Raw genomic sequence first — 14297 nt, forward strand, 5'->3', positions numbered from 1 at the left:
ATTGAAGGCTTTTCTTGATCCAGGAAAAGAGGCACTTCTCCTCAAGTTTAGACATGAACCCTACAAGTCACCAAGGTCAGCAGGCGTTATTCTTACGGGAATCAATAAATAGGTGGGAACTAGGATCCTTTTTAACTCTTCCTGAAGGCAATGGTTCTAAAATAGATGGCTTTAGGCAGTAAGTGAGATACATTTTGTGTAAGAGGTGGGAAGAAAATGATCAGATTCAAAGAAATAATTAATAATGAGAACACCTGACATTTTCATAGTGCTTTTTTCAGGCACTTCATATCTATGTCAACTCATTTATTCTCACAATATCCCTGTGAGGTAGATATAGAACAATTGAAATTAAAAAAGAAAAGGGATTTTCATCAGGGCCTAAGATGTGGAAGATATTCAAAAGGATATTATATTAGCAACAGAGATATTTCCTCATCTTGAGCAGATCGATCACTTCCTCTCTGCTTCAGTAAAGTCATTTTAAAAAAGATAGAGTCTATTACAATTCAGAGGGAATAATATTTCAGTTTACTATATGAGAGACATTCAAAGTTCAATCTAGAAAGGTAGTTTTATTTAGTAATATAGGGTTGTCTCTCATCTATGAAAAAAGCCAAAAAAGTTCTCCAAAAGGGTACAAATCAGATTTTTAAAGAACTTGAAATTCAAATGCACTTAGGTAGTTCTCTACTAAGTGTACCTTTACTTACAAAGTCTTCATCACAAAAATTTACAAAATATTCTTTATGTGGGAGGTGCCTGTGGCTCAAAAGGGTAGGGCGCCGGCCCCATATGCTGGAGGTGGCAGGTTCAAACCCAGCCCTGGCCAAAAAAAAAAAAAAATATATATATATATATATATTTTTATGTGTTGACTACCTCTTTGAAAAATTTTGTAATGACTATTTTGTAAATAAAGACATATTTAGCTAAATTTTCCCCTTTTCCCTATGTATGGTGACTTTAGAGGCAACTATTGGGACAGCCTGCATTTACATAATGTTATTTAATAGGGGATGTAAATAGGGTCACTATAAAATTATTTTATAAATATGAAGTTTTATATACAATACTGCGTTGTTAGAGTAACTTATACAAAATGTTCTTTCTGAAATCAAAAGAAAAAAAAACAAAGGGACCCACTAAAGAACTAAACAGTTTATGATAAATGTAGTTGCACAGAACAAAAGATTCTTCAACCTGAAGATTCCCACCCTCAGATAATATAACCTGAGTGTGTGACATTTTTCCCATTGGTGTTTTAGATTCTATACATCTTCCCTTCTCTTAATTTGTCGAGGGATGTATATTTTCAATTATGGGCCAATTAAGTTACATATACCAACACCTGATTCCAGGTATGTAAATACAATAATTTTTAAGTTAGTGAAATCAGATCTTTGGTGGTATATTCAATTCTCTTGTTCAGGAGCAGCTGGGACAAAGAGCACAAAGGAGTTATCTTCAGATCGGATGCCTAAAGTAGAGAGAGCCATAGAGATGGAAATAGCTTAACTATTAATAAAGTCACAAAGATAGACAATACCCTCTCAAAATACATTTCAACAAAAAGGTGTTTTTCTTTTTCTTATTGTAAAGTAACCCAAACTAGCATTTTTTGTAAAGGTAACAAGAATACTACTGGAATAGAAATTTGAACAAAAGAGAGAAATCCTGACCCTGGAGCCCTGGGGCTCATTCATTGCTGCTCAGCCCTCCAGTGCTGCAACAGCATATCCACCCAATTTGGACTAAATGCTGGCTATGGTGAAGTGGAATTTTACCTTTGTGACCCTAAGGTCTAAAGTCTTTTGCTGAGATGGCAATAAACCCAAATAGTGGAGTTTTTTTTGTGTGTATGGACTGAGTAAGGAACAGGTTTGTTTCATAGAATTTGAATCCTATCACCACAAACATTGTCATAGCAAAAGATTTACAGACTTTAACTGATGGGACTGAAGTATTAAAAGCAATATTTAGAAAGCCCATAAGATTCATTTGAATTAGAGTTGACTCACAAAGAACATTCCGCAAATTATAAAACAGTTCAAGGTTTCTAAGAGCATGTGGACTGATGTATAATGACATACCTTTTGGAAGCGAAGAGGTTGAGTTTATGTCTTGGCTTTGGCACTGAGTTATCAGACTCTTCTTTCGCAAGAAGGAAGATGAGTTCAACTATCAAACGTACTGTATTTCAGAGTATAGATCCACCTTGCGCCGTCTTCCAAGTACCACACTGAGAGAGGGTGCTTACAGATCCATTAGCAGTGCCTCCTCCCCACCTCACTCCTTCCTCCAGACTACCCCCGGCAGCCCAGCAGTCTGTAGGCAAACCACACAGGAACTAGCACACACAGAGGGCTTCAGAGACTTGGGCGTGAGCCTTAGATTGTGTGGTTTTGTTTTTTTGCTGCCAGAGTTGAACTAAAATGCAGGAGGTTCGAGGGAACACTTTTGCTTCTTTATGTTCAGTTTCAGTTTTAACAATATCCCCCCTAAACACTTATGTTCACATAAGAAAATTTCTAATCCTAGATATGGCCTACCAGCAAGCTGATGCTATGGAAGACCCTCATTTTCTTTTAATATATTCATGTATCCAGAGAAATCTTAGGGCTTCTTGGAAGAACGTATTTAAGACTATCATTAATCACTCACAATGTTAAAATTCCAGGGAAAATGTTCTCTTAGTGCCCTCAGCCTGTAATATTATCCTGGCCCATCATGTTACTTTTGACAACGACAACAAAAAAGAAGAGAAGCTCTGCGAGGAGTTCTAATCCTAGGGTCGCCACAGTCCAGCAGGAGCTGAGACCATTTCCTTAGATTTTTGAGACTTCATTTTCTCCTTAGCGAGTTGAAGGAGTGTCTAACCTTTTGGCTTCTCTGTGCCACATTGGAAGAAGAAGAGTTGTCTTGGGTCACACATTAAATACACAAACACTAACAAAAGCTGATGAGCAAAAAATAAAAGGTCCATGCATAATCTTGTGATACCCACCACCACAGATAAGCAAAAATGTCCTCACCATAATCCACATGTGGCCTGAGGGCTATGGGTTGGACACCCTTTAAAATTTTTCCCTGACCTTGAGTTTTGTCATCTTTGACTTCCTTAGTTCAGATTTATAACTCACCCTTCCCCTCCCCCAGCTGTGAAAGCCTCTTCCTTTCTCTTTGGTCTCGTTAGAGAGAGGATTGCCAACGTTGCATCTTTTGCAGAAATTTAGAGACGTTGCTACTTGCTAAGTAGCATCATTCAGAGTTTTGGGACTGGCCTCAAGATGAAGAGGGAAATGCTAGCTCACAGGGACATTCCTAGCATTAATCCCTGGAATGCCAAGGAGGGTGTTTTTTTTTTTTTTTTTTTTTTGAGATAGACCCTCAAGTTGTCACCCTGAGTAGAGTGCTGTGGCATCACAGCTCACAGCAACCTCCAACTCCTGGGCTTAAGCGATTCTCTTGCCTCAGCCTCCCAAGTACCTGGGATTAGAGGTGCCTGCCACAATCCCTGGCTATTTTTTGGTTGTAGTTGTCATTGTTGTTTGGCAGGCCTGGGCTGGATTCAAACCTGCTAGCTCTGGTGTATATGGCTGGTGCCTTAGCCGGTTGAGGTACATACAGGCACTGAGCCAAGGAGGGTGCCATTTAAGGCTTAATTTAAGGCTTCTAAAATTTAAGCTTAGGCCAGACATGGTGGCTCACACCAATAATCCTAACACTCTGGGAATCTGAGGCAGGAGGGTCACTTAAGCCCAGCAGTTCAAGAGCAAGACTCTGTCTCTGCAAACCCCAGAAAATTTTGTGAGGTATGGTGGCAGGTGCATGTAATCTCAGCCACTTGGGAGGCTGAGGCAGGAGATGGCTTGAGCCCAGGAGCCTGGGTTTGTAGTGAGCTAGGATGACACCACTGCAGTCTAGCCCAGGTGATAGAGCAAGACTGTCTCAAAAAGAAAAAAAAAATTTAAACTTATTCTGAAATGTGAAATGGCATCCTTTTCTATCTCTTTGCCCCTTTATTTCTAAATCTTGCTCAAAACTTACTTTCCTTTTTAAAACCTTTTGTTTGGTTATAATTACTCAACATTTTTGTTAAAATAGAAAAGAATCTGGCATTGAATCAGTAGAGTACTTTGGTGATAGAAGATGCTCAGTAAATAATAGATGAGTTAAAGAAAATAATTTGCTACCTCTCTTGACTCCTTTTTTTTTTTTTTGAGATAGAGCCTCAAGCTGTCCCTCTGGGTAGAATACAGTGGCATCACAGCTCACAGCAACCTCCAACTCCTGGGCTTAAGCGAGTCTCCTGCCTCAGCCTCCCAAGTAGCTGGGACCACAGGCGCCTGTGACAACGCCCAGGCTATTTCTTGGTTGCAGCCATCATTGTTGTTTGGCAGGCCTGGGCTGGATTCGAACCCGCCACCTTAGGTATATGTGACTGGCGCCTTAGCCACTTGAGCCACAGGCACCGAGCCTCTTGACTCCTTAATAATGGGCTTTTATTAACGCAAATTTGTTAAAATGCCTTAAGTCCAAGTTATAGCTGAATAAGATCTTCATTATTTCCACATGTTATAGACATAAAAATTAAAAAATAGCAATATGTTACTGATTTTAAAACAATAGCATATCGGTGGGGCATGGTGACTCACACCTATAATCCTAGCACTCTGGAAGGCTGAGGCAGGCAGATTGCTTGAGCTTAGGAGTTGGGAGACTAGCCTAAACAAAAGCAAGACTTTGTCTCTATTATAAATAGCAAAAACAAGCTGGGCATTATGGCAGGTGCCTGTAGTCCCAAGTATTTGGGAGACTGAACCAAGAAGATCCCTTAAGCCCAAGAGATTGAGGCTGCTATGAGCTATGACACCCAGCACAATGAAGTGAGACTGTCTCAAAAAACAAAACCAATCAACCAACCAATCAACCAAACAAAATCCCAAACCAGAAAACCAATAGCATCTCCCCATTGGCCTTTGAATTCATCAGCCTTCTCAGTGCAAGGAACTTCTTGGATTCCATCATTACATGGAACAGCACCATCGGCAAGTTTTCAAACACTAAAATCCTCTGGCCACGGTTCTTTCTCTTCAATTGCTCCCAACTCAGTGGTTTTAAAGTGCTTAAACAGTAAACTCTTACAGTTCCATGGCTGGGAAGTGTTAAATTATGGTATATAGGAAGTACCATGGTATTTTCAGCTTGTACCCGAAGGACGAAGCTACCTTCCCACAGGGGACTACACACGGGTGAGAATATAATCCCCTCCCTTTACAAGCAAGAGGCAGAGGGAGAAGAGGAAAATCTCCCAAAGAAGTTATTTTGGTAGTAAGAACTGATTGACAAACTGTTACAGAGCACAGTGGGAGGGAAGCAAGGCTACTTGACAGCTCTGTAATTGAATGAGTGCAAAGGCAGAACCTGAGAATACAGACCCTAATATGAGAATGCCAGCACTGCAGTCCTCACCATGACGGGATACTCGGCAAAACAGCAGCAAGATTAGAAGGATTCGGGGATAATGTGAAATCTTACCTTGCCACAATGGAGAAATTTTGTTTAAAAATTTCTAGCCATTCCATGGAAGGATATTTGTTAACATCTGAACTTCTTATATATAATTATGGTTACTTGAACTTTATGGTAAGATATGTACTTCTGATTTTATAGTGTGATACAGACATTTTCTTTTCATTCATTCAACAAATAAAATCTGAGCACCTACTCTGATAGGCCTGTTCTAGGGACTGGGAATGTGTCAGTGAACTAAAGATAGTCTTTGTTCTTTTGGACCTTACATTCTGATTAAGGGAGAAACGCTTATAGTGTCATGGAGAAAAATAAAATGTCTCAGGGGGCATACAAAATGTGGCTGAGACAGGGGTTGTGATTTTATGTTGTGAAATGAAAGGACACTTGTGCAAAGTCCAGAATGAAGTGAGCAAACGAGCCTGGTGGGTATCCAGGGAAATAGCTTCTGAAGGTATTGGGATAGCAGGTGCAAAGCCTTGAGATGGGAGTGCACTTGATACTGTGAGGAAGGGAGAGAAGAGTTGGGATGGAGGTCAGAGAGGGAGCCAAACACATAAGGCCTTCCTCACCATGGCAAGGCCTTTGGATTTATTTTTTTTTTTTTAATAGTTGGGGATTCATTGAGGGTACAAGATGTGTCACACACTGAGATCCCACTGCCCTCCCTCCTTCCCTCTCTCTGCTCTTCCTTTCTCCCCAGCCCCTCCCTCCTTCTCTTTCTCTCTGCTCCGAAAGGCCTTTGGATTTTATTCTGAGTGAAATGGGAGCCAACAGAAGATTTTGAACTGGGAAGTGATATGCTCTGACTTGGGTTTTAAGAGTTACAAGGATAGCTGCAACTCTTCTGTTGAAATTAGATTATAAGGGAGCAAGAAGAGAAGCAGGGAGACTAATTAGAAAGCAACTGCCACAGTCCAGTAAGAGATGGCAGTGGCTTAGAGCAGGTTGGTGGAGGTGGTTGAAAAGTGGTTGGTTTCTGAACATATAGGGTGATCATAAAGTCTAGAAACATAATGTTATTATATTGGGTACTGAATTGTAGTATCAGTTGATAAGACCTGGTAGCCACCCTGTATTTCAGACGTATGGTGATGGGTATGATGTGAGGTACGAGAGAAAAAGGGGGGAGTCAAACATGGTCCCAAGGTTCACAGACTGAGAAACTACAAGCAAGGGTATGTGTGCCATTTCCCCAGACATGAGAAACCATGAGAGAGCAGGTTTGAAAGACAGGAGGACCAGGAGTTTGGTTTTGGGCATGCTGAATTTGAGGTGTCTATGAGACATACCAGTGTTGAGGTCAAGGCAGTTAGTTATATGAGTTTGGAGGCCAGTAGACATTAGGGGCTGAGACAAAACCTTGAGAGTTGTTGGAATCAAAATGTTATCCAATTAAAGACTGGGTAACATCACTTTGGGAATGAATATATAGAGAGAAGACAAGAGGTTGGTGAATAGACTCCTCCGAAGCTCAGAGGTCACAGAATTGAGAAGAAATGAGCCAAGGGGATGAGGAGGAGATGAAAATCAGGTGAAGCAAACTTTGTTCACTTTTATAAAACTCTTAAGTTCAAAAACTTAAAGAAAAAAAAACCCTCACGTTATTATCATAGAACAATATTTGTATTTAGCAGATGCTAGTATTGCAACTAAATTGTGCCCCCAAATGGAGGAAAGCAGATAAGAAAGACCCCTTACATAATGTCACATTAGCAGGATTAATTCCACTAAGTTGGTAATACTTTATACTTTTGGTGAACCTAGCCAGCTCCCTCACAGCTTATTTGGACTGAGTCTTTGCCCTATCTCCTATTTCCATCTGCCTCATCGGTCACCCTCTATATGCTGATTACTCTCAAGGTTGTGAACCCAACCCAATACCCTCTTTAATTGCAGTTCTCTCTATTCAATGTCTTGACATCTTCACCTGGTTGTCCCCCAGGTTCCTCGCATTCAAAATGTCTGTGACAAGATTCACCATCTTTCCTGCCAAACCTGCTCCTCAGACCATATTCCTCATCTTGGTGAACAGCAACAACCATTTACACAGTTACCCAAGAAAGAAAACTTGAGAGTCACTGTAAACTCTTCTTCCTCCCTTACTCCCAGCATGTATTTGGGGTCAAGTCCTATAACTTTTACACTTTAATATTATATGCAAAAGTATATGTATAAAAGGAGAAGGGTGGAGTATCATGCCATCCCCATTACTTCTGCTTTCCTTAGGGCCTTTCCTCAATTATTGCCAGAACTATCATAACACTCAGTTCTTCTTTCAGTTCCTCTGTTTTGCTTCCAATCTATTATTCAAACACATATAGAGATTCATTTGAAAAGGAGAAAATGAACAGATTAAAAAAAATTAGAGTCTCTGACCTCAAAACATCACAAGGAAACTTGTGACTGAGAATGCTGATGAGGCCGGGTGTGGTGGCTCACTCTTGGTAATCCTAGCACTCTGGAGGCCAAGGCTTGAGCTCACAAGTTCAAGACCAGCCTGAGCAAAAGTGAAACTCCATCTCTACTAAAAACAGAAAAACTGAGGCAAGAGGATTGCTTGAGCCCCAGTTGGAGGTTGCTGTGAGCTATGACACCACAATACTCTACCCAGGGTGGCCGCTTGGGACTCTGTCTCAAGAGAAAAAAAAGAATGCTGATGGAGGTCAATTATCAAGGAACAAAAATTTGTCCTTAGAGTAGCAGAATTGGACACAGGAGTAGCATAGAATTGGACACAGCAGATTTGTGTTCAACTTACAGCTAAAATGCTTGCTTAGTTAAGTATTCCTGGCCAGTTCTTGGTAACGTCTGTACCTAAAAACTCCACTCAAGCCTACCTCCTCCAGAAAGTATTCCCTGACTATGTAGATTTAGACAAGTCCCCTTTCTATGCCCATAGCACTCCATGCCTGCCTTTATTATGGCAACTTATAATAATTGTTGATTAATTCCAGTTTCTTCTATTGAACGAACAGACTATAACTTCTTTGTATTCTCATGGCTCAGCATAGTGCCTGGCACATAGCAGGTGCTCAGTAATGTGGAATGAAAGCATATTATCCAAACTTAGCTTTATCATCTGTAAAATGGAATAATGCCCACTTTCAGCGTTCCTTTGAATTTATACAAGCAGCATGTAAGAAAACTTCATAAACTATAACTCAATGTACGAAACACTTGTTTATCCACCACTATTTTATAGTCCAAATACCTTAACCCGGCTCTCAAGGCCCTGAACAGTCTGTTTTCCAGGCCACTTTTTCAATTTCCTTCTGGCTACCATCCCCCATTACTCTCTATTAGAGCCAGTTAAACAATATTTCCAACACACCAACTTCTCTCATGCCTCCTATAGTTTTATCTAGTTTTTAGATTTTATTTTTTAGCACAGCCAGAAGGAGACTGAGGCAACCATGCTGCCTCTGACAGCTCCACCCCCTCCTGTCCTTTCATACTTACCTATCTACATGTCCGGTGTCAACACTGTGAGCTATTATTATCATAATTAGGACTCCTAATTAGTAGGAGCTGAAAACAAATGTTACTTTTGTCTGCTAAGCATTTTCCTATCCTCTGAGTCTCTACCCCTCCTCCTAGTCAGTATTCCACTTGGCCACCAAGTGCTTTAAAACATGGGTTCGATTATATTTTCAATGCCTTCTGGATACAATCACCTAGCACTACAGACAAGATTCTTCATGATCTGACTTCCCTCTGCACTTTATCTCCCTCTGCTCCTCCAGTAATAGCCTTGACGATAGCTGTAGTAGCTACAGTACTTGTAGGTTTGCCAGGATAATAGGCTTCCTCAGCTTTCATGCCTTTACCCACGAGTCCTTTTGCCTCCAATGTGCTCCTGTATTTGTCTATCCAGTGAACTCCCTGTCATCCTTGAAGATTCAATTCAGATGTAAACTCTTCTGTGAAACCTGCCCTTAAATACTCCTTGGCAGAATTAGATGCTCTCTCCTCTCTTATTAGGCTCTACATATCTTGTTACAATCTTCTGTGACGGTGCCTGTCACCTCCACTGCCTATAAACTCACCTAGCATAGGGCTGTGTCTCATCTCCGGGTCCTTACTGCCTGGCGCAAAGTGGGCGCTCACTGAATCAGTTGAATATACCAAGGTCTCCCTGGCAGGGGCAGCCGGAGCTGTCACAGAAGGTACGCCATCACTGCCCATCACATACACGGCTTCTTCATCGCTGGACTGCTAGTACAGTTTCTCCTTTGAGGTGGCAAGCAGGTGTCGGAGGTGTTTCTAGTCAGTTAAACTTACAGCAGTAACGCGCTTGTAAACATTTATTTTTTGAAAGGAGGATTAGGGCTTAGGGTAGTGCTGCAGCCCACCAGAGTTCGGTTCATACCCTCCAGCTGGCGCGTTTTGACTGCTCCTCCCGTCAGGCATCCTTCTCTCCTGAGGGTCTGAGACGCGACCGCCAGGTGCAGGAAGTGACGCAGCGGAAGTGAGGGCGCGTGGGGAAGGGCGCGACGCTCAGGCCTGGTGTGAGGAAGCAGGAGTAGCCTTGGGACCTGGGGGTTTGAATTTGAGTGGGAAAGGGCCCCTGCGCCGGGGCTGGACCTTCCTCTCAGGTAATAGCCGCTGTTTGGGAGTGGTGATGGGGACGGAGGGGGCCCTGGCCCTGCTGGCTCCATCCCAAGTCCTGTTACCTGCCCGCACAGTCCGTCTGCACTATCGAGGCCATCACCATCTGCCTGAGGGAAAATCCCTGCTTTGTGACGCTGTCACACCTTCCGTCTAGAAACTACCCATGGCCCAGCCTCCCCTTCCCTGAAAAGCGGTGTTCTCCAAGGGAGGGTGCAGGTCTGATTCTCTGACCCTAGTGCCCAGTGCTTGGCTCACCTAGTACACAGTGGTGGTTTGGAAATGGTGGTTGAATGAAGACGTGGACACCAAGGAAAGACCCTGTCTACAGAAAGTTGATCTGCTACTCTCTAATATCATAATTCTTTAGGAAGCCTCTCGTTTCTTCCTCCTAACAGCCCTGTCTGGTGATTTTTGCATGTTCAGATAAATTGTTAAGACTTGGTTAGGAAATGGCAGAGCAGGACTTCATATCCTTGGCTTCGAATCCTAATTAAAGGAGTGAGGTGAGGCATGTGAGTGCCTAGGTGTGAGCATTTAATACAGAGTAGCCTTTTACTTCAGGGGGTAGGGACTGTTTTATGCCTGTTCTTCCATTTCCTAAGTGGCTCTGGAAAATTATTAGTTGAATGAATTAATGAACACACAGGTAGGGCTGAAAAATGTTAGTGTCTCTGCCTCTTTCAGTGTTCTTTCCATCTCAAAAGTAACACCCCCTAATTCCATCGTATTCTCGGTAATCATTCCCCTTAACAGTCTTGGCCAGACCTTTTTTCTTCCTGAGTCAAACGCATGCCTGTAGTCAGAAACTGTGCAAGCACTAGAGCTGCTCTCTCCTCAAAGCACCACCCTAAATGGATCTTTTCAGAGATGGCTCTGGGCACTTAGCCTCTTACATACTGTCCTCATTACTGTCTTAAGACTTTGGTTAAAGTCAGTTCAACTCTCCAATTCTGAAATCCAAAACATTTTGAAAACCATTTTCTCCTCTAACTCATTTGGTGGCGACACTTGGGCTTTTATATAGTCTGTTTTGTTGTTTGTTTGTTTCTGGCACCAGAGTTGACTTTTAATTTCTCCTAAAGCCACTGAAGCAAAAAAGTAGTTGATTTGTTTTTTGAGACAGGGTCCCACTGTGTTGTCAGGGCTACCTCAAACTCCCAGGCTCAAGTGATCTCCTGCCTCAACCTTCCAAGTATTTAGGTCTACAGCAGCTCCCCACACTTGGCTTATTTTTGATTTTTTTCCTTTTTTTGTAGAGACAAAGTCTCTCTCTCTCAGGCTAGTCTAGAATTCCTGATGTAAAGCAGTCCTTCCACCTCACACTTCCAAAGTGCTGGGATTATAGTGATGAGCCACCATGCCTCACCTATTTATATAGTTTTTATTCTAAACATGTGCATGTTCATGTATTTGGTAAGAGTGGCCCCACACTTTTCTGTGGGTATTATGTATATGTGGTATATATATATATATATATATTTTTGGAGACAGTCTCACTCAATTGCCCTGGGGTAGAGTGCTGTGGCATCTAACTTAGAGCAACCTCAAACTCTTGGGCTCAAGTGATTCTCTTGCCTCAACCTCCCAAGTAGCTGGTAGTACAAGCACCGCCACTGCACCTGGTTATTATTTTTAGAGATTGGGGGGGTGTCTCATTCTGGATTACATCTGTGACCCACCACGCCTGCCTGTACTATTCAAAAATTAAAAGATTAGGCCAGTGTGGTGGCTCATGTCTGTAATCCTAATACTCTGGGAGACCAAGGTAGGAGGTTGGCATGAGCTCAGGAGTTTGAGACCAGCCTTAGTAAGAGCAAGACCTCTATCTCTACTAAAAATAGAAAAATTAGCTGGGCATTGTGGTGAGTGCCTATAGTCCCTGCTACTCAGGAGGCTGAGCAGGAGGATTGCTTGAGCCCAGAAGTTTGAGGTTACTGTTAGCCATGCTGATGCTGTAGTAACTGTAGCCTGAGTGACAGAGACTCTGTCTGAAAAAGAAAAAAAAAAATCGAATGTCACAACTCAACTGACCCCAAGGATTTGGATAAGAGACTGTGAATCAGTAGTTTAATGTCACCTGATAATTCCAATGATTTCCTGTTATATGATTCAACTAAGATGGGAGAAGGAAATGGCATTGTGCAAGTGGGCACATCTTAAAAGGAAAGTAGACCTTTTCTGCCTTATCATTTGTTTGCTTTGGAATTATTTAAGGGAGAAAGCTTCTTAATTGAGTGGTAAGTTTTTTTAATGTGGAAGATCATGTTTTATATTTCTCCACAAAGCTGTGTAAATGGTAGATACTCAAGAAATATCTGGTGATAGATTTGAAAATATTTTCTCAAAATTCTAGAATTTTACTTGACAATTACAAGAACTAGCTTTTGTTTTTTAAATGTCATGTTTACATTAGGAAGCTGTAGAACCAGTGCAATTTATCCCAAAGCAGAATCATTCAGTCATTTCATCATTCACTCAACACATGTTTCTTGAGTACCTGCTGTTGCTGGGTACCTCTTAGACACAGGGTTGCAATGGAAAATGAGATGGTCCAGATGCCTACTCTGAAGGAGTGTCTAGTCTGGTGATGAAGAAGGGGGCTGGGCAAATAACAAATACATAAATACACATCATCCTAAGTGCCATGAAGGAAATAGACCTGGTGCTGAAAAGTGTGTGATAGGAAGACCTAAGTAGTTAGCAAGGTTAGAGAAGACCTCTCAGATTTGTGACATGAAATACCTTCTTTCTTATCTTTCTGAATATTATAGTGATTTGGGTAGCTAGACAACTGAGATTCAGATGTGGAAACTAATTTTTTTTTTTTCTGTGACTCACTGTGTCACCCTCTGTACAGTGCCATGTCATCACAGCTCACAGCAACCTCAAACTCTTGGGCTTAAGCCAGTGTTTCTCAACCTTCCTAATGCCGCTACCCTTTAATATAGTTCCTCATGTTGTGGTGACTCCCAACCATAAAATTATTTTCATTGCTACTTCATAACTGTAATTTTGCTACTGTTATGAATCGTAATGTAAATATCTGATATGCAGGATGTATTTAGGCGATATATTCGACCCCCAAAGGGGTCACGACCCACAGGTTGAGAACCACAGGCTTAAGCCATTCTCTTGCCTCAGTCACCCATGTAGCTGGGACTACAGACGCCCACCACCATGCCCAGCTGTTTTGTTGTTGTTGTTGTTTTTGTCATTGTTGTTTAGCAGGCCTGGGCTGGGTTTGACCCACCAGCCCTGGTGCATGTGACTGATACCCTAACCACTAAGCTACGGGTGCCGAGCCTGGAAATCTTTTGGGCACTAATTTTATCTCATATATCATTTCACTATAATTACTATCTCAAAGTTATTCATTGGTATGAGTAAACTGAGCATTTGTGTGTAGTTGGGTGTCTAAGACACATAATAAACCTACATATAATTTACAACTTACATTAATAAATGACTTTCTAGTTAGAATGAAAATACATCTATGTAAGAATGGTGTCTCACAAATTCCATGTTCACGTCACTGAATGAAGTTCATGTCACTGTACATTAGTGATATTCATTTATCCAGACTTTTTTCTTCGTGATTTTTCTACTGGTTGGGAGTTTATTTAATTTTGCTGTGGTGTCAAGCATATCCATTTTAAGCTACTATATTTGAGTAGAAGCCTATTATTTTGATTTCTTTCTGGGGTAGAAAATTCATTTAAGAAACATTTTTTAATTGTTAATTTGTTGAAACAGAGTCTCTGTTGCCCATGGTAAGAGTGCTGTGGCATTGCACCTCACAGCAACCTGAAACTCTTGAGCTCAAGCAATCCTCTTGCACTCAGCCTTCTAAGTAGCTGGGATTACAGATGCCCGTGCCACAACACATCTAGTTTTCTTATTTTTTTTTTCTTTTCAGTAGAGAAGGAGTCTCCCTCTTGCTCAGGCTGGTCTCTGAGCTCAAGTATTCACCCATCTGTGCCTCCCAGAGTGCAAGGATTATAGACATGAGCTGTTGCACCTGGCCAGAAAGATTTTTTAAGAAAATTTAAAATGGGCTCGGCGCCTATAGCTCAACCGGCTAAGGCGCCAGCCACGTACACCTAAGGTGGCGGGTTCGAATCCCCAGCCCGGACCCGCCAAACAACAAT

At 41.7% G+C, this 14297-nt stretch overlaps 1 protein-coding gene across 1 annotated transcript in view; it reads right to left on the reverse strand.

Annotated features, from left to right (window-relative positions):
• Window positions 1-2334, reverse strand: part of GRAP2 (GRB2-related adaptor protein 2) — a 61193-nt gene extending 58859 nt beyond the window's left edge. Inside the window, exon 1 of the mRNA XM_003783179.3 lies at window positions 2094-2334. The gene's annotated coding sequence lies outside the window, so the exon portion shown is untranslated. The remainder of the gene's footprint in view (window positions 1-2093) is intronic.
• Between the last annotated feature and the right edge of the window lie 11963 nt (window positions 2335-14297).

This window comes from Otolemur garnettii, unplaced genomic scaffold, assembly GCF_000181295.1.
Source record: "Otolemur garnettii isolate 467f Iridium unplaced genomic scaffold, OtoGar3 scaffold00007, whole genome shotgun sequence".
Taxonomy (NCBI): Eukaryota; Metazoa; Chordata; class Mammalia; order Primates; family Galagidae; genus Otolemur; species Otolemur garnettii.